Here is a 22,426-nt window from a genome sequence, read left to right on the forward strand (position 1 = left end):
TATTCCTGTATTCCATCAAAAAAAACGACCCCCTCACCTCCCCCAACCTTCATTATTGTAAATTAAATTAAAAATAAAGGGGTATAGTTTTTCACATATTATTGTTTAACAATAGGCTAGGCTAAGTTAGGTTTTACTGGGTACAAAGTCGCCCTGCAATGTTAGAGCACCACAGGTATAGGTACTAAAAAGTTATCTAAAATTGGTCTTTCTATATATAATATATTAGAGGCCTCTAGTGGCATTTAAAATGTTTTTTTTTAACTATGTAATTTGAAAAGTAATTTGTCTATATTACCCTCTGCCACAATAGTTATTAACCTTCCCAGGAACCATGAGAAGCTACCCTGGTAAAGGAGAACCATGTCAGTTCAGTGGTTTGCGAGAACCTTCGGTGCACACAGACACACATAAATCCTGTTATTTTATTATAAGGAAATGAAATTAAATCATTTAGTGGCATGTTCTACTATTCATTTACGAGAACACTTGTCGCATGTATGTGTATGTAAGGTGAACAAATAATGATAAATTGTCTTTAAATTGCCGCATTGCAGGGTTAACAATATTAGAGAGAGGAGGAGGGGGGTAGTTAAGGTTTTGTGACAATTATTCGAAAAAATAAATGAAGATTCAATAGATGATGATAATACTATGAAATATCTAGGGCTTTTAAAGGTGAGACAATGGAGTTAAATTGATATACATCCCCAATGATGATAAACACAATTACCCCTTGTATAGATTAAAGCCGTCAAAACTTTTTGATACTTCTATTTAGAACCAACCAATCAAGATTTTAAAAAGTACCCAAAGTTTCAAAGTCAACAATGAGAGAGCGTTTATAAAAAAAATTTGGGTACCAGTATAATTTACAGTCCATTGTCCCCTCTCTGTATGGAAATATCTCCCATAAAAAATTTATATTTAAATTCAGGCTCTAGTTCATGATAAAAAAAAAATATATATATTCATCAAATTGTTGAAGTCAAACTGTTTGAAACTATGTTCTTTTACTTAACATAACTAAACAATAATAAAGATTTTCAAACCCTGATATGATCTAAATTTCGAAGATATTTAAAGTTTCCAATAGATTTTGGGATGAATTTAACTTTTTAATATTAATATGTTTATAGAATGCTTGTCCTCTGGAGAACCCTTTTCTAGCCTAACCCATTCTAGACTGACTCGCTTTATTGGTTGTTTTTACAATCTGTATATTTGTTATGTCTTAGTATTTTACGGCATTTGTTCTAAGAGAAATAAAATAATTATTTGTAATGATTAAAATATCATGACATTTATAAAACAAACTTCTTAAAAAATGATTTTTGCTTTCACTAATACTCAAATGAAACACATAAACCCCTTCCCCTACTACCTCTACTTTCTAAGTCCTAAAGTGGGACTATAAACCTGTTGGGCCCCTACAGATAACTACCCCTGCTTTGCTTTTAAAAACAAGCATAAAAACTGATTTTATTCTTAAAAAATATATTTGTGGTGGACCATGTAGGTCTACCTACACGTAATAAAACAATGAAATATAATTTTTTAACATAAAGATAAAGCTAAAAAGTTGTGGTTATAAATTTGCTTATTTAATAGTATATTAAATAGTATAAGCAACTTTTGGCTATTTAAAAACTATTTTCAGTTATGTATGAACACCTCCTCTCTTTATGCTTTTATGTGGGATCAAGTAATTGTCCTTATTGACAGAATAGGATTATGTTTGTGTGTGTGTGTGTGTGTGTGTGTGTGTGTGTGTGAGTGTGTGTGCGTGTGTGTGTGTGAGTGTGTGTGTGTGTGAGTGTGTGTATGTGAGTGTATTTGTTTTATATTTATAATTAATGATTCTACATTTTGGTCAATATGTCAATGGCAATTAGTTATTGATTGAAAAAAGTAAAAGTAAGACTGTTTAAGGCCAATAAAAAGTTTTTAATGTTATTAACAAAAATCCAAAAAACAACTTTTGACCACTTAACTCCAACCTCTTTTTCATTTTTAGAATATCAAATTTCTGGTTTCCATACTGGGTTATTCTAACCTTTATAATGATGTACTTTTAAAGAGTAGCTTTGTTAAATAATTAGGTAAAGAAGCTTGTAAAATACAAACTTTTTAGTTTTCCATGGAATTCAGCTTATTTTCTGATAAAAACCAATAAAAAGCTTTATTGAAAGTTATAGCTGCGCCCCTAGAATCTTTGGTCTATATTAGAAGAGATGGAAAAAGGCGGAAAAAAGGCCTAAAACCATCTCAAGTTATAAATCTATCAATATCATCACCTAAACCCAATATTGACCTATTTAAGGCACCCTTCAAAAGTAGAAGCCAACCAGTAGTTATTAAGATTATAAGCTTGAGACAAAAAAAAGCTTACTACTTAATAATGATAATAATGTGAAAGTGGCATACAAAAATTAAAGGTTCTGATATCTTTTACAGTACCAATTTACATTACATGCCCAATTGAGATTGGGGACAGGAACATGTATTAACTATTTATATAGTAGCTTCGCAAATGGTAACAAAAAATATAAAGATTGTACATTTTTTAAGGGAAATCAAATTGTTAAACAAAAATTTTTAAGTTTTCTTCTCAAAAGTAATACATGATGGTTCTAATAAAAATTAATAGAGATTTCTGTAATCATAAATGAATGAACTAATATCATCTGCTAAACATTTAGACTTACCTAAAATAAAAGTAAAATTAGGTATATATGCTGAGCTAGAAATGAAGTTTTAAAGGATCTTATTATTATATTCAAATTAAATATTTTTTTTATTCTTTATCTATTCTGTCTATTATAATACATAACCCAATCCAAAAATTGAAATTGGAACATTAAAAGATAAGGAAATTTTGCAGATACTTGCTTCTTGCAAGTTTGACCCAGGGATCGTCAGAGCAAGAAAATTAAAGATAATTTGAAATACATCCCCATTCAGTGCACAGCGAGTCACCAGGTATGTGTAAAACGTAAGGTCGTAAAAAAAGGTGTAAAGCAGGCCTTTTCGATTTCAATTAAGGAAGGGTATTAACACCCCTCACACGCCCCTTCTGCATGCTTCTTTACTCAATGATTAACACTAATAGTCGAAAAGTTTAGAGAATAGAAGTTTAAACAAACTTAATTTATTAAAGGTACACAAAGTTTTTAGCTAACAAATGAGATTACGGCTTTAGATATAGAAATTGAAGATTTTTCTTCTTTTTAGCTTTTAGTTTGTATTCATTTAAAATAAAGGAAAAGTCTTTGCTTTACTTTATATAAAAATATAATATATGTCTCATATAAATCATAAAAACAGTTTTACAGTCTATACAATGGTCATTTATGGAAAACTGGTAAGTATATATAGATTTATTTTTTATGGGTTGGTTTGTATATTGGTCAGTAAAACTCATATAAAACTCATCACTTAAACACAAACAGCCAGTAAAGTTATGGCAAGGCATTAGAAGGACAAAGTTTGAATTATTTTATACTATTTATAGTTATTAATTCATTATTTTATTTTATTTAATGTGTTTTCTTTAACATTCTTCTAAGATAGGGACGAGAAGAGGGTTATAAAAACCCCAAATTGATAGCTTTAATCTGTCCAATACCAAGACAGTTTTTTTAAATGTTAACTTAAATAATAGTAAGTACAATCTAAGGGTTGTACTTAGATACTAATGAACACTCAAACAAACATACATTCATTCAACCTACCTCACAAGATAATTCTATTACTCTTTCATTTCTGTATATAAGCAAAAAGCATGTTTTCTCAATGTAAATGTACAAAAAGTTCACCCAGTTGAGGAGAAAACAAATCAAAGATATAAAAGTTAGTTTATATTGAAGTAAATATTGGTTCTGGCAATATTTATTTCTATAAAATCACAATAAACTTTAGTTTTTTTTATTTACCAACTTTACTGTAACATAAACATGATAAAATGATTTTAAGAAGGTAAGGGTTGGGTTAAAAAAGGAATTTTTAGAGTACTAAAATAGTATGTAAAAGAAAAAACAGTTGAATCCTTTCCATATAATTGAACAAAAAGATATAATTTAAAAACAAATTATGAAACTAAATAGAAATTGATAATTTTAAAAAAGTACACTTTAATTTTTTTGTCAGTTTAAGGTAAGCATTATTTGAAAAAATAGATTCTACATATTCAATCAAAATAAAATCAATAAATAAAATGATAGAAATAAAAATATTTTATAATAAGATAAATATGACAACTCTAAAATTAAATTTCTATTGTTGTAATGAAAGAAGTAAATAAATTCTATACAAGTTTACCCCCTCTCCAAAACCATTTATCAACATGACAAATTGTTTTCTGCCAATTCCAGACGGGTTTTGCTTCCCAAGTCGTCACCATAGATGCTACTACCACTTTTGTAGAATAACTCAAAATTGAAGCCAATATAAAACGACGTCTGCAAATTTGGCCCACCTAAGTTTGAAAACATCTTTTTTTGTGATATGAAAATTAGGCTCAAAAATCTCCAGATGGGTTTTCTTCCCCAAAATTAAAAAACCTTTAGAAAAATCAAGATATTTTTTTTGAAAAAATCTAAAATAGAATTCAATCAATATCTATATAGTGTGATAAGTTAAAGCCTGAATGCCTAATACAAAGTACCTCAGATTTTTTTAATTGTCTATTTAACACCCTCTCATGTTTTTACATACCTACCCTATTTTATAATCAATAAACTCAATTAAAAATGTTCTTGCTAGCTTTAATAGTTATTTCTCGTATCCTATTATAAACGGCTTTCTGCGGATATATAATGTACAATTATAAGATTAAAACCATTTTTTTTACATTTTACATTTCTATATTTGTAGAAAACTGGATATAATACGATGCTAGACATAGTTTTTTTCGTATGGATGAGAACCGGTTCCCATCCACCGGATGCGAATGAATACGAGAAAATGATTTATTTTATTTTCAATTAACAAAACTATCTAAAAATATTTTACCAAGGTGTATAATTGTTTCTTTATAATTTTCCATGTTGAAGTTAATCTAACAATCATTAATGTTATTTTTCTTGAGGGGAGGAAATCAATAAATCTGTTTCATTCCAATGATAATGGACAAATGAGTTTTCTTTCATTCAATATTTCCTTTCTTTCTTTTATTTGAAATTTTTTTTGCAAAATTATCTTCTTCTGATTGAAAAAATAGAAATATTGAGTCTTTAAGCATAAGTTTCTGCGGATTACTTCTCTGATTTCAAGTGATCAACTAAAGAACCCAAAAGCATTGACATAGTAATAGGATGTAATATGCACAATCTAGTATATATAGTTAAGTAACAATCAACCCTTTGATTGCATGGCCTTTGTCTTGAAGACCTAAATGTGCATGGTAATAAAATATGCCTCTTTATCATTCCCAGTACTTTCCCTATTAGTGTCATGTGTGAAACATAAGAGCATTAGGTACCAATTTTTCAACTCTAGCTATGTTAGAATATCCTCAATTTGCCTTGTACCTGGGACTAATTAAACTAAATTAAGTATTTGTATAGCACAACAGTTGGTCTTTTGTTTAACAATCAAGGTATTGGATCAAACTAATCTTTAATTATTTAAATAAAATATAAAACCTAATATAAGGCTCTTCCTATAAAGTTTAAGTTTAAGTCTATATTTGTTTAATATATGCAGCTGTAAAGATCCTTTAAATTTCTATAGTCCTCTTTGAAAAACCTTGCGGTTATATTCATGGAATACATGTTTCATTTGGATATTAGACAAATTTTTAGTATGCTTTGATATAATAGGAAGAAATTAACCTCTATAATAGAATCGCTATAGTTTCAAGCAACACTTTGGCTTAAGTTAAACACAGTTTGACAAAGAAAAGTTTTTGCATTAAAACTAATTTTAATTTACATTCAATTATTAAATCTAATTGTATTAGATGATTATAATATTCTAAATGATTTAATAATTACAATACAACTTGATCATTGAATTTTCTGGCTTAAATAACTCATTATCCAAATAAGTTGAAAATTATCCCTCTTATTATTTTTACTGTATTGAAGGCAGACTTGACTAGTCTTGCTCAGGCTGGCTTCAAACTTTCTGATTGGATAAACTTGGACAATTTGGCAAGAATTAACACACCACTTGCAAGTTTAGGACATCCAACTATCTATACCTAAATATACATATACATATTTAGTATCGTAAGATTTGAAGGCTTGGTACATAAAAAATCATATAACATTCGGCTTTTTAGAAAAGAGCATTTTTGAATGGCGCATTTTTAAAAGGCGCATTATAATTGAGACTTTTTTTGGATAAACCTTTTAAAGACTTCATATTTTAATTAGGTAAATTCCAATAAATTAAAAATTAGTGACAGTTTAAACTCAGCAAAGCGTTTAATACAAAAACATCTTTATCATTTACTTTAAGTGAGAGCATGCCAATCCATGTCTATGTATTCCAATAAGATCTCGTAAACGGATAGGCCGATTTATGGACAATATTCAGGAAAATCTAGTATTGCTTCAGGGCAGGTTTTTAACCATTCAAATTTATTTAATATCCCCCCCTCCCCCATCCTAATAGTGAGAGAAAACCTAAATTTAAAAGAAAACATTTGTGAAATATTTCTATATGAAGAATCTTACTTTTGTAATATACTGATAAGGCAAACAAAAGAAAATATCAGACTTACAATATATTCTTCTTTTCAAATGTAAGACAAATGTATCTCTATTTATTATATGAATAGTTCTGTGAGTTTTTATTTGGGTGTGTTGAAAAATTTGAAGTCCGCCCATTTTTATTCTAAAAAGAATAGATAAAAAGTAACTTTGTTTTATCAGGCTTTTATTTATTTGTTATAGACTGGCGAATAAAATTTAAATTAAGATGATGGGGATTAATTTTTCTGTAAGGTTAGATTAGCTTATATTGAGCAATAGGAATCCCTACAGGGTTTGAATCTGCAGGAGTAGGCCCTTTCAGGAATATGGCTTCCTTTAGGCGTTAAGCTAAAATAAATAAGGGTAAAAGTTGGATTTCATTGCTCGGAAGTGGTTGAGGGTATTGAAGAAACTTTTTATGAAATTTTACAGAAATAAAGCAATTGTTGTACTTGGCTTATTTGCTATAGTTTTCTTTGGTGCTATCATGTAGTTTTATCTTTCACTAGTGGCTACGCCTCTAGAGGCCACTAGAGGGCCATTGGTGGCGGGGGGGAGTTGGTGTCGACTTCCCTCTTTCAATTGTAATTTTAAAGAGAAAAAGCAAAAAAAAATTTTAGGGGGTAGGGGGAATAATTTTTTTTGCGATTTCTCTTGGGAGGGTTGTGGTGCTCTACCCCAAAATATTAAAACCTTAAAGACCTATGAGAAGCTACCCTGTAAAAGAGAAACATATCGGTTTAGTAGTCAGCGAGATCCTTCTTTCCCCTCCTATTCTTATTCTTTATATCTTCTTTTATTTTAGTTTTTTACTCCTTTAAACAAAACTATATTCTTTACAATTTTCATGAATAAAAGTATAAAAGTGTAAATCTGTAGGAGAATTGTAAATAAATGTTTCTGCTAAACCGAATGGCTGCTATTTAGATACATTTACTAAATTCACTTTTACACATTCAACCTGCGAAGCTTCTATAAATAATATGTATAACCTTAAGACAAAGGGATACACCATAAGATCTTATTTTAGTGTGTCTTTAAACCAAATCTTACATATGAAGTACATGATTATACTGTCAAACGTACTTCAGACAACCACCCCTTTAATTGCCTGACCTTTGTCTGGAAGTCGTATAACTTCATGGTAATGAGTTGCGCATGTTTTGGGACAAGGCATTTCCCCTTCTCTAATTATTTATATCGCGCAGCCGACATAGCAACAGGAGTAACAACTTTAACTTATAGTTTCCGACGTGCTTTCTATGTGTTACGCTACAGTCGTTGGTTAAGCTTCTATACGACGAAGCCCAGATTCTCCTGTTGTGACGTAATAAATTTCGGGAAAGGAAAAGAGAAAGGGAAAGGAGAACCCCATTTCTCCCATCTGCTTTGAAGAGATTTTCTCCCCCCCCCCCCTCTTCCCTTCTCCTACCACATAAATTTATGACGTCACAACAGGACAATATGGGCTTTGTCTTCTATACATGACTTATCTATTATTTAACTGGTTTTCATATATTTAAAAGATGTTACCCATTACCATATCTAAAGTCTGTATAATCAAAGACTAACCAAGATTTTTATGCTATAAACCCTTAAAATCAACCAAAATAAGCAATGCATAGACTTTTGTTTTGTTATGATATTTTTTCTATTTTATTAGCTAATAATCGTTTTTCTTAATAATGAATATCTTAATAAATTAAAAGCTGTACTAAAATTGAACATTATGTCCTTGTTAGTTTAACACAATACACTTAGAAAACAAATAGATTTTCTTCTAAAAGTTTAAATATATAAAGGTTCACATACAGGTTAGGATATACAACTAACACAAAAAACAAGTTAGATTGTACTCATATTAGAATGTAAATTTTCCCCACTTGTAATCCTATTATATAAAGCAATAAGGGTTTTTGTCTGTAGCTTGGGTTATCAAAAACAACGGATTGAGGTATCTTTTTTAGGTAAGCTTCATATATCTCCTGTAATGGCTTTAGACTATATTTAAATTTTTAGCGTCAAGTCTTGGAATGGTTTCCCCCTCTCTGCCCATACAAATACAAAGCCCCTAAAGGATAGGGGCGTAGCCACTAGTGATTTATATAATGGTTTTAAATTTCATATAACGAGTTAAAAACAACTAAAAATATCTTTTTTAAAACATAAAGTAATAAGATTTACACTTAAAAAGTTTATAAATCAAGATTAAAATTCAGGGAGTAAGGGAGGGGACAATGGATCGAATATTCAATTTTTAGGAGTCTCAGACTTTGGGGACTGGCTTAAAGGGAATGTGCAAGAATTTAGCAGTTTCTGACTGAGTTTGGGGACTTGCGCATAGAATGCCGCTTCTCGTTATGTATGTTTTGAATATTGCAGACGGGGAGAAGGGATAAGGGAAGTGGGGGGAAGGGAAATAAACACTCGTTGTGTTAGTTTGGAATGTAGCAGACGGGGAGAAGGGAGAAGGGAGGTGGGGGCAAGGGAAAGAAAAAAGAATGAAAAGGGGCAGTCATATTCTTGCTAGCAGCTGGCCGGGTCAAATAATCTTTTAATATAAAAATCACACCAAAAAACCTCAATATATTTCATCAAAAACAAGTTGTGATTTCACTTTACATGACGCTATGGAAATCTATTATTCAATTAACAATCCCTTTATAATTTCCTACAAATTTATTGGATTAAACTGGATTTCATGCCCTTTCTTTGATAACTCTTATATTGAATTAATTGCCCATTGTCCCCTCCCTTACTCCCTGATTAAAATTTCTATTTCTATACTTCTCAAGGAGTTTGATGCAGCATAGGACAAATCACTCATATAAAAGATACGATGAACATATTAATATTTTCTATTAATTTGAACAAACAATGATATTTATTCAGACCTCAATAGTAGCGCAGCTACATCTTAACTAAGATTAGGATAAGGATAAGAAACAATGACCTTACTTATTTTTTATTGATTAAAAAAAATACATAAAAGAATTGAATAATATTATATAAAAACAATTCTTAATCATAAAATTTTGATTGCCGTGCCATTACTGCGCTTCTTATGGACATAATTTTCTTGTATTTTTATATTCCCTTGGATATGAATATTATAATATGTAATAATTGTAAATATCTTAATAAAGAAATATTAAAGATTACAAGGTTTGATAATAAAGAGAAATATCTAAGATTTAGTATAAAGTAATATGAAGACTAACTGACCATCTGTCTGTTGCTAAAGAACAATTCCTTACCTGAAAAAAAGTAGAAGTATTCTAGTTTTTTGCATACAAAAACTGCTATAATATTGGTATTATAACATTCTAAAAATTAAGACCAAAAAATCTTTATATACATAGTCAATAAAATCACACTTGAGGTACATTGAGAACTAAAGAGAAGTTTGCTTAAAAACTAAAACTTGGATATGAAATAATTAAACAGTTGAAAAGATTACTAGCAATGTTACTTAAATAGAGTGGAATATCACTTGCCTTAGGGATCTTCACAAGAAGTTAAATACATATAGCAGCTAAAAAAAACTTACCAACTTTGGGGACTCTGATACAAATTTGATTGGTTGTTTTATTAATTTGATTGTCAAAACATTTCTACCACTAATTATAATCTACAGAAGGGACCATTTTGTATATTATCATTAGGGATGTACATCAATTTATCGGCCATTGTATATCCCTTTAGATACCTGAGCTTCCCCACTGAAGAGGTTTTCATATGATTTTGAGAAAAGGGAAAATATAATTCAGCCATTTGTAATCTGAGTACATAGGCGTCCAAGGGGGGGGGTAATGGGCCATTTGGCACCCCCAAACGATTTTGGGGGTGCCGTAGGCACCCCCAAAATTTTTTGAACAATACCCCCCCCCAAAAAAAATTACCCCTACCTTGGGGGTGCCGTAGGCACCCCCAACGATTTTGGGGGGGTATTTACCCCCCCCAAACCATTTTGGGGGGGGTAATTACCCCCCCCAAAATAAATGTTCTTTAAAAAAAAATTTTTGGGGGGGGTATTTACCCCCCCCAAATTGAATGTTCTTAAAAAAAAAAATTTAATAGTTTGATCATGTTTTATTTGCTTGGGCCTTTATAAGGGCTAAAACCATCCCGGGGATCTATGATGTAATTGTAAAGCACTGAAAATTCCATAAAATAGATACCTAACTAAATTAAATATTTCATTAAATAATGAAAAAGAATTTCTATAGGCGATTTCTTTTGGGAGGATGTCAGGGTGTCTCAAAACTAGTTATAAAACTTACCAGGACCTATAAGACGCTTCACTTTAAAGTATAATCATATTGGTTCATTGGTTAGTGAGTTAATTATTGTATTTTTATGTACTAAAGAATGAGATACTACTATATATTTGAATAGTAGTGGCGCCCTTAGCATCTAAGAACTCGTGTTTTCTAAAGGGTAAAAAGGGAGGAGAAAAATAGCCTAAAACCACTCAAAGGATTGACCTATAATAGTGTGGAACCATCATGGGATCTATGTGAAGCTTTCCTAAAAAGGAGAACTCAGTATTAAAAGTAATGAAATCTGAAGCTATAGTCAAATAAACCTTACTTACTACTTTATGTTATAGGATAGTACTTATTAACTTAATAGATTAGGTAGGTGCTTTTTTACATAATTAAATTACCCCCCCCAAAAATTTTACCCCCGGGGTAAATTAGTTTGGGGGGGGTAATTACCCCCCCCAACAGATTTGGGGGGAGTATTTACCCCCCCCAACAGACTTTAGGGGGGGTAATTACCCCCCCCCAATCAAATTTTACCCCCGGGGTAAAAATTTTGGGGGGGGTAAAAAAAATTTCGGCGCGCTTCGCGCGCCATTTTACCCCCCCCAAACACGAATTACCCCCCCCCTAAAAATTTTTACCCCCCCCAAAAAAAAAAGCTTGGACGCCCCTGTCTGAGTAGGTTTAATATTATGAAAGAAATAGAATAATTTCCGTCAGACTTTCATACAATCTGACGACGAGAGGAGGGGAGGGATATAACACTCTAAGATCAAAATTTCATTATGCCATAGTTTACGACAAAAGTCTTAAGTTGTTCACGCAGTAAAAATTATTAAAACTTCATATTTCGTTTTTATAGTACTAAATTTTAGAAAGTATTAAGGCTTTTTGTTTGTAGCTAAAAATCTCAACTACTGAGTTAAGAAATTCAAATTTTTGACTATAAAATGTGCTAGAAAGTATAAAGTGTTATATTTAAAATTTTGACAGGTTTGCCTTTATTACAGATAAGGTGTTATTAACATGAACAGAACAGATTGTCAAAATAAATAGATAGATAGATAATAGATATAATAGATAGATAGAGAGAAAGATAGAGAGTTAAGGAGAGAGAGAGAGAGAAAGCAAACGAGGGAGAAATTTTCCTAAATATTTTTGTCCTTTCTATTTTCAATTAGAATTGTTGAAATAAGGTTTTGACATCACAAAGATAAAGAAGGAGAGACGAGATGATAGATAGATAGATAGTTATATAGATAGATAGTTATAGGGAATGGGATGGATAGATAGATGTAAAACAAGAATGACAACATCCAATAAAACAAGGCTTTGAAATGATAAAATAAACGAGCATCAACACTTTTGATAGTCGGAACTGAATAAGCAGAATGTAAGTATGTAAGTTTAAACAAAATTTGAAGCAAAACTTAAATACAGGAAACTGTTGAAGGACATACTTACACAAGCGAAGCTTAACTTATGATATTGTACTATGTTGTCCTAGGAATCATTATTTAAAATCACATAAATAAGAGAATTATATCACATGAAAAAATGTTGTCAAAAAGTAAAAAATCAGCATGTTTTAAATGGGAGTACGGACTTTCTGGTAACGTTTATAGAGTTGCAACGCTTTCTAAATTGTTATCGGAATCATCATACATTCTAACCGTTATTAGCGGACGAACCGACCGAACTATAAAAGTGCTGCGCTACTGAAATTCTAATAAAATACAAAGAAAACATAGAATATAAAAGATTCAAAGGAAGTGAGAAAAAGATTGAGGTTTAAATTCATAAAAATATATAAAATTTTATTATATAAAGAGAAGGGAACAGATATCCTAAAAAATAATGCAACTAACTATTCCAGCGGCCCCTTCTCTACAAGATTTGAAAATGTAAAAGAATAGAGGAGGCATGGGCAAAAGAAAAAACTATCCACAGGGCAGGGACCCTGTTCTGATTTAGTATTGGGTATTTGAAATCAGCTAATAGCGTCGTAAATATAAACACATCCGAAACCCCACACAAAAAACACAGAAAGCTATTTGCTAGCAGACGAAAAATATCTTCTCAACTTGAAGATGGTAGTTGTTTGGATTATACATCTATACTTTTACATTTATTATTTGACCCAAAAGGGCAAATGTCAAGCTTATCTGGAAAAAAAAGCAAATTGGTGCAGCGGTTGCCGAGATCTTTTGACAAACAGACAAGTTTTTTTTTAATAATATATGTCCTCTTTAATTGCATAATATATAAATTCTTAAAAGTACCACTATCAGGAAAAGGGATTAAGTACCTTGAGAAAAACTGTTTTGTTTCCAACCTTTACAAAATTTAAAACTCTAATAAATAATACTTTCTGATATTCTTTACCCAATGCTACAAAAGACAAAATTTTATATGATAATTACACTGGGATCTTAAGGGATAAGACAGTGGCCGATAGATTGATGTGTACTACAATAAATACACAAAATTATCCCATCTGTAGATTGCAATTAGTTGTTGAAACGTTTGGACACTCAAATAAATGAACAAACTATTCAAATTTCAATAAAAGTGCCCAAAGTTGTTAAGCCAAAGTATAAGAAAACGTTATTATAAAACTTTGGGGACTGGGGTAATAAACAGCCCATTGTCCCCTCCTTCTCGATAATCAACCATCTACTTTTATAACCCTACATTTACAATAACAGAAATATATGACATTGTATTCAATATTTATTGCTTTAAAAATATATTTTCTATTGGCAGAAAACTAACACGCTTAATCCCTTAAATTCAAGAATTGAAGTAACCCCCAGAGCATCTTAATATTTGAATTCATATATTTTCATTTCAGTTATTACCCAGGGATATGTGGGGATAGGACAATAGCAGATAAATTACTCTTCAATAAAGGCTCTCTAGAATTAAATAATCATTATTGTCCTTTTCCTTTTTTTTAATCTCGAACATTTCATTTTTATAAAAATTTAAAATAAAAAAAATATTTTCACATCAAAAAATTGATGTAGTTACACTTTTACCCAAAGTTTAATAACTTTTCTCGTATTCATTCGAATCCGGTGGATAGGAACCGGTTCTCATCCATACGAAAAAACTATGTCTAGCATCGTATTATATCCAATTTTCTACGAATATAGAAATGTACAATCATAAGATTAAAACTAGTTTTTTAGCCGGTGACTTCGTATCTCATAATTGTACATTCTATATCCGCGGAAAGCCGTTTATAATACGATGCGAGAAATAACTATTATTAAATTTATTTTTATTAAATCTTAATTGGGTTGTTTCAACTTTTCAATCGATATAAGTAATCTTCAGAAGGGATGTTTTGTTTATTTTCATTTAGGGTGTATTTCTTTTCGTTCATTGTCTTATCCCTTAAGATTCCAATGCAACATATATATAACTATTTCAAGGAAAAAATTTTCATTAATAAAATTTTTTATTGTATACATATATGAGGTAAAAATAATTTAAAAATTTGTTTAAAATAATCCGACTCTTATAATTTTATGCCTAATCATCCCAGGAACAACCCTAAACCTTGATAACAAAATTTCAGTGACTTTTTCTTTCTCATTTACATTTAAATAAAAAAGTTAAGATGATTCTAATTCTAATACTTTAATCCGTTTCTTCTTAAGATAAGCTTAATTTTTAAAAAGTCATTGTTTTAAACTTACTAGCGGTTTCGCCCCTGGCCTCTAGGGGCTTTGCCCCAAGAGGTAATTTAAAAAGTAGTACATGTGGTGCAGCACCAAATAGTTGGGATCATCTGCATCATCAAAAAAAATTGATGGGGAATTTTTTATTTTTGGGGGAAATGGGGATGTCCCACCCCCCAAGAAAATAGCCTAAAACCACTACAGGACCAGTAGGTATATTCACTGAAGAGTAGAATCCAATCGGTTCAGTGGTTACCGTGATCTTAAGGGACGGACAGAGAGACGGACAGACATCAAGCTACTTTGTATTATAGATAGGATAGGTGGATAGTTAGATCTGTTCATAATTTAAGTAGGAAAGTGTCCGAAGCAAAAAATTCTCTAAGATTTTTGTGAAATAAATAGGAAATCAGATAGGGGTAATACACAGGGAGAGAGGAGACATTGTATATTACAATAGTCCTCAAAGTTTTACAATAACGTTTTGGCGTACCAACTTTGGGGAATTATTGAATTCTGATTAGTGTGTTTATTTAGTTGAGTGACTAAACTAAAGGGGTTATTTTGAGTATCATCATTGTGATTCTTACAGAAATATTATACTCAAGTGCCAGGCTATCATTACTAACAGACACGACAATTTATCATAGAGAAGCTTTGCTACTAAAAAATGAGAAAGTAACTACTACTAAATCCCTGATTTAAAATTTAGGAACATAATATTATAGTAGTGAAAGTCAACCTAAGAAATCTCTTAGCTTTTTGTTTTAGTGAATATTAGGAATATGTATCATGAAAAACAAATGAAGCAGCTTATGGTGCCTGTAAAAATGACGTAATACAATAAAAATGATCAATGATAGGCCAGTATCTGTATTTTTACCATATGTCAATTAAAATGTATACTGGCCTAGCATTGTTCATTTGTATTGTTTGACGTCATTTTTTTATAAGCACTTTAAGCTGTTTAAAAACAAAAAGTTGACTAATAAGGACTTTGTACTTAGTACTTGGTTGAACCTGTTTATAAGACAATGCAATCCAAAAGTATGTTTTCTGTACTTATCTAGTAAAGAGACAGTTAAATAATTTCTCTTTTGGGGTTTATAATTTAGTGCTAAGGGTATGCTTTTTATCAAAATGACGTATTGATAGACTGACTGACAAAACCAGGGTTTTATCTTAATCTATGGCTACTCTGTATACAAATAGTTTAAAAGAATACATCTACACTCCTGTTTTACTATTGTTTTCAAAACAAATCAAAAAACATTTTAGTTTTTACACTTTTAGATCTGAGCAGAAATATTACTACGTGTTAATGCATTTTACCTTTTTTAGAGCCTAGCTACTCAATGATTTGTCTTTCTTAATAAGCTATGTAAACGTGGAGAACTTTATTTGTAATTGACGTTTTAAAAATCTAATAAAACTTAAATTAAAGAATGATGACAAAATTTATAATTAAGCTCTAAAATCATCAGATGATATGCCTAAACAAAATTAAAGATGGATTGCTTGCAAAATTGTTTTAATACAGGAATTCTTATTTTTATAGAACTTAATTATAAATATGCTTCGTGTATAATTGTACCTTGTTGAATCATTGTCCCAAAAAAATTATAAATTAGCATGTTTCAAATGCACGTACGGACTTTCTGGTAACGATTAAAGATTTGACTTTCTTTCTAAATCTTACCTAACTGTTACTCTTACTAATTATTTTACATTTTAATATTGAATTAAATACAGAATTATAAGATTAATTATTGCAGGAAAAATAAAATAAAATATTTGATAGTAAAAATATTTGCAATAAACAAGAACGTAAACATTTGCTATTTATTTAATTCGCATCAAATTAATAAAATAGTGTAAGTAAATCGAGCATTTGTATATTTGGGGGACTACCATCTCTATATCCGGCAAAAGTACCGTAGATGTATTTTCGCCAGTTTAATCGAAAAAGTATGTATGTAATCTTAGATAACTGAATTTTAGCTGTATAAATGACAAACATATTGAAATATATATAGATAAACTTTTTATGTAGAAGTGCAGCTACTATATATTTAAATTTTGTCCATCTGCAAAAGTTCATCCGCAAAATTTTATTAACATACACTTTATATATCTATAAAACTATCCTTCTTCTAACTTAGCCCCATGCCTCTAGGGACTTCCAAGCCTTTTATTTTGAGTGGGATAAAATATTGGGTTTCAAAGGTTTTGGGTGAGGGTAATCAAATGTATTTTTTTTTATTTTGAAGGGGTTTCAAAGTTTGAGGGGGGTAAATACCCCTTTACCCTTACTCTTGGACGTCTATGTAGTAATTTTCGAGATCTTTACCTTCAAACAAAATACAGTACTACTTTATATCATAGGATTGTTATCTTTCTGAATTCTCAGATTTTGTCTCAAAAAGCTATGACAATGTAAATTATAGAGTAGCCTTGCGCATTGTGCAATTAATTACCTTTTTTCAATTGTTCACAAACCTGATGAAATATTCACATAAAAATACAACAATTTTTAAATTTATTAAAATCACTTTAAATGAAAAAATCTATTATAATATTATCACTAAGTAACTTTTTTTAGTTTTGTTAACTACAACTTGAAATAATCACTTAAAATGTAAGAACTAATTATTTAAGTCAAAAGTCTTGTAACAAAGTATTTCAAATTTTGGACAGTTCCCAAAAATATTTTCTTTTCAATCATACAAAATATGTCGGAGACTCAAGTCTTTGCGGGCTTCAAACGGGTCGGACGATTCCCTCACACATGCGTTGCTATACAACTACTGAGATTAAGTAGAGATTTTTACATCTCCGATCAGAGACGAGAGAGAGAGAGAGAGAGAGAGAGAGAGAGAGTCCGAGAGGGCAAGATAGTTTCCGAGAGTAATCTTTCGGAGGCTGTAATATCCTGAACTCTCTCTCTCCTTCTCTCTCTCTCCCCCCTATGTAAGGATAGTTAAAATGAGTATGCATACTTTTATGAGTACGCTTTACTTATAAGTAAGAGAAGCTTAGATAAGGTCAATTATTCTAAAAAAATAATTTGAAACAAAACTTAAATAACTTTCTTGTGAAATGTTTATTCGGATCCATTGAGTTTACGGTATAATGTTTCTAGGATCGAACATTACCTAAAAGCATGAAATCTTTGCAAGCTTCTAGTATCAGTAAAACGGCTGATGGTAAACTTGGACACCATGGAAACTGTCCCAATTTTGTATAACTTTTGCGGAACATGTTCCAGTTACGTCATATACGTTTCGGGAAAGAGAAAGGGAAGGGGGGAAGAAAATCTCTTCAAAAGAGATGGGGAAACCCCCTTTTCTCCTATCTCTTTTTTCTTCCCCCCTTCCCTTTTTTTCTTTCCCCCTTCCCTTTCTCTTTCCCGAAACGTATATGACGTAACTGGAACATGTTCCGCAAAAGTTATACAAAATTGGGACAGTTTCCATGGTGTCGTAAACTTGACTATAATTGGCAATAAAAGGCCTAAGCATAATCTAAATTAAATAATTAACATGCATAATGCAGTGCACATAAATGCGCAGAAAAAAGCTATATTTTGCGCGTGTTTTCTTTAACAAGGCACTTCTTGCATACAATTTGTTTTAAAAATAATGGATTTATTATTACTTAGTTCTTTCCAGACTTTAAAAGTGAAACTCGTAGCTGGCTAATTTAACAATACCCTCATTCACCCCATTTATCCCATCAACTGTCCTCCTACTGAATGAACGCACTGACCAATAAATGTCCATGTTAGCAATCAAAGTTGACGACAATTTTCCCCATACGTTTATTCTACATTTATTCTATAAAGTAATAGGTTAACTGATGATAAATAGGATCACAAATGTATATCTGTCTCCTAATAACGGTTGACCCATTTGGTGGATAGGTATACCAAATAATTAACTTTTAAAATTTCTAATGATATTTTAAAAGTCATCTTTTAACTCTCGTAATTTTGTAACAAACTCTTATTTTAACTCTTGGGAAATCAATTGACATTAAAATATTTTAATCAATATATATGGGCAGGGATGAAGGGGACCTTGAGCTGTTTATAAAACTAGTCCCTACAGTTTTTTAATAACGTTTTCTAATCAGTTGGCTTAACAACTTTGAGAACTTTTATTCAAATATTGATTGGTTGGTTTATTTAGTTGAGTATCTAAACGTTTTAACCACTAATTGTAATCTAAAGAAGGGGTAATTTTATGTATCATCAATGGGGATGTACATAAATTTTATCGTTTATTATCTTATCCCATAGATTTTTTAATAATGAACATCGCTCCCTCCCTTTCATTTCAGTAATTTTTTCTTCTGAAAACTTGTTCCTAGTCTTAGAAAGGGATAAATAAAAGTAAGACTAGGGGGAAGCTTGTATTTACAGGGTGAAAATATTACACAGCAAAAGGGGTTACATCCTTGTAGGAGAGTGATGGGCGAATAGCTTTGCGGGAAGGGTGAATTGTTGAGCGGAGAATGGACGGAGGGGCGGGATATTTTTGCGGTGAGGCGAGAGAGGGAGCATGAGGGGGGGGGGTAAATATGTTCACATTACAGATTACAATGAACGTTCCCTGTCATTTATAATTCAAACTAAAATCTACGTACAGTAAGGGTAAGGATCCAGGGATCTAAAGGGATAAGACACAAAAATACCCCTTCTGCAGGTTAAAATTTATGGTTGAAACGTTTCAATACTCAACTTAATGAACCAACCAATCAAATTCAATGTTAGCCTGGGCATTATTCAGTTCTGACACTATACAAGTGTTAATGTTCGTTTGTCCTACCGTTTCATAGCTTCGCTTTTATGCATGTTGTCATTCTTGTTAATTTTAATATCCGCGAAAATCTGTCCGATGGGATAATAATGATAATCAAATTTCTTAGATTGGTATGTTTTGATGCAATTTTAGAAGCTAAGCTATAATTCCAGTGAAAAATAACATCTGAACAATACAACTCACTTTGTCCGTCAGTCTGTAAAATTGATGGCCTGAACATCCATTTCCCCATACTTGAAATATTGTTTACATTTTAATGTACATCTAACACTGGCAAATCTATTTCTTGCCAAATTTACAGATAAACCTGTTTGTTTTTACTATTTCAATTAGAATAAATCTTGCAAAACTTTTCAAGTTGTGTTGTATCAAAGATGACAAAAGCAAAATGGTAAATTAATTAAAAGGAAACAACAAAGTTAGAGTCAGACTTGCTAACTTTAAACTTGTAGAAATTAGGTAGACTTAATGGATGTACAATGTAGAATATAAGTGGATGTTTTGGCATGAGTAGAATTATCATCTATTTAGCTTGCTAATGTGGACCTCATTTATTGGTCATTTTGCTACTCCAGTGGTATCGTTACTTTAGCCCGCTACAAGTTTTACTTAATTTGAGAACATGAAAATCTGGTTTAAGATCCAAGTAATCATATATCCATTGTAGACACATAGATAGATAGATAAGAAGATTTAAAGGTATATATAGATTTTCTGTTTAAAAGATATTCATACTATTTTTAGACCTTTTTAGAATTGTATACTAAATAGATCGATAGGTGTCCGTTAAAATCTCTCTAACTAAAAGGAATCTAAATGAACTAAACAATGGACGATAAACTGATGTACATCTCCGATGATGAAAAAAAACCTTGCCACTACTGTAAATTAAAACTATTGGGTGAAACGTGTGGAAACTCAATTAAGTTTAATAAATATACCCAAAATTTTTAAGGTAACGAATGAAAAACGTTTTTATAAAACCGTGGTTACTGGTGTAATTAACACTGCATTAACCTCTCCTTCCTTAGTTTTGCTAAAAATTATGAAATTTTAAAAGCTGAGCAAGATATTGTAGATGTTTACTTTATGTAAGACTCTAACAGACATGCGGACAGTTATAATTCTTGAGTACCTATGCTACAAAAAAGTCTCTCAACCAAATCTGTCTAAAACTAAAAAGAAAATATTTTTAGATTGTTGTAAGAGTGTGTACTTGTAATATATAATATAATTGTAGGGTTAAGTGTTTCTATAATTTTACAAAATACTTTCAAACTTGTTTAGTGTAAAGTAACCTTCTTTCCCTTCTAGGAATAAATCTATAAGGATGAAAACATCCATAAAAGCAAATCTCTGAAACGGTAGGACAAACTACCATTAACACTTTTAGAGCGTCAGAACTGAAAGAGCTACGCTTTCTATATCGTACCTTACTGTTATAGGAATCATCATGTTTAAAACCGAAAGGACAGTTTTAACATGTATAAATCAACAAAAAGAGCGAACCATTCCAGACCGACAATAATTATATAAAAGATTGGCTTTTAACAACCAACACTTTTGTCTTAAGTTCTATCTGTTTCTGGAGATTGCAACTGCTAAATGGCCAAGACATTTTCCATAACATTACTACAAATTTCACGTACTAAGCAAAAGGTGACCATCTTTTTGTCTTAATGTCTTAACTTTGACGAAAAAGACAAGACTCGAACAAGTCAACTAAGCGCATTTTGGGTGTTGTAGCTGGTTGAGCAAAGATTAATCTGTGTTTAAGAGACCATTCTAAAAACTAAAGGTCTTTAAAAGCCAAGTTATACCTTGATAGAACAATTCTATCATATAAGACATTGAAAAATTTATATCTAAGGTAACTTATAACAATTAGAATGTTGATTTCAAGCCCTAATGCCACCTCCCTCTCGTAAAACTATTGCTAAAATTTCTTAGAACAAATGTAGTTTTGTTGGAAAACCAGGGTTTATACTGACAGAATCTCAATTATATGAATTGACATAATGCAGCAAGCTCAGAGATAGATAGATGGATAGATACAAGAAGAAAGAAAGATAGATAGATGGTTATTCCATAGGATACAGAAAGATAGATAGATATTTCATAGTATACAGAAAGATAGGTAGATATTTCATAGGATACAGAAAGATAGATATATAATTCATAGGATACAGAGAGATAGATATATATTTCATAAGATACAGAAAGATAGATATATATTTCATAGGATACAGAAAGATAGGTAGATATTTCATAGGAGACAGAAAGACAGATAGATATTTAATAGGATACAGAAAGATACATATATATTTCATAGGATACAGAAAGATAGATATTTCATAGGATACAGAAAGATAGATAGATATTCCTTAGGATACAGAAAGATGGATAGATATTCCTTAGAATACAGAAAGATAGATATATATTTCATAGGATACAGAAGGAAAGATAGATATTTTATAGGATACAGAGAGATAGATAGATATTTTATAGGATACAGAAGGAAAGATAGATATTTTTTAGGATACAGAGAGATAGATAGATATTTTATAGGATACAGAAGGAAAGATAGATATTTTATAGGATAGAGAGAGATAGATAGATATTTTATAGGATACAGAAAGATAGATAAATATTTCATAGGATACAGAAAGATAGATAGATATTTCATAGGATACAAAAAGATAGTTATATATTTCATAGGATACAGAAAGATAGATATAAATTTCATAGGATACAGAAAGATAGATAGATATTTCATAGGATACAGAAAGATAGATATATATTTCATAGGGTACAGAAAGATAGATAGAATTTCATAGGATACAGAGAGATAGATATATATATTTTATAGGATATAGAATGATAGATAGATATATCATAGGATACAGAAAGATAGATAGATATTTTATAGGATATAGAATGATAGA

At 30.8% G+C, this 22,426-nt stretch overlaps 1 protein-coding gene across 2 annotated transcripts in view; it reads right to left on the reverse strand.

Annotated features, from left to right (window-relative positions):
• LOC145333571 (uncharacterized) overlaps positions 1 to 17,450 on the reverse strand; it is a 93,660-nt gene extending 76,210 nt beyond the window's left edge. For both annotated transcript variants that reach the window (XM_080178733.1, XM_080178732.1), the window contains exon 1: positions 17,136 to 17,450. The gene's annotated coding sequence lies outside the window, so the exon portion shown is untranslated. The remainder of the gene's footprint in view (positions 1 to 17,135) is intronic.
• Between the last annotated feature and the right edge of the window lie 4,976 nt (positions 17,451 to 22,426).

Source organism: Acartia tonsa, chromosome 12 (genome assembly GCF_053477335.1).
Source record: "Acartia tonsa isolate MP-2025a chromosome 12, ASM5347733v1, whole genome shotgun sequence".
NCBI classification, from domain to species: Eukaryota; Metazoa; Arthropoda; class Copepoda; order Calanoida; family Acartiidae; genus Acartia; species Acartia tonsa.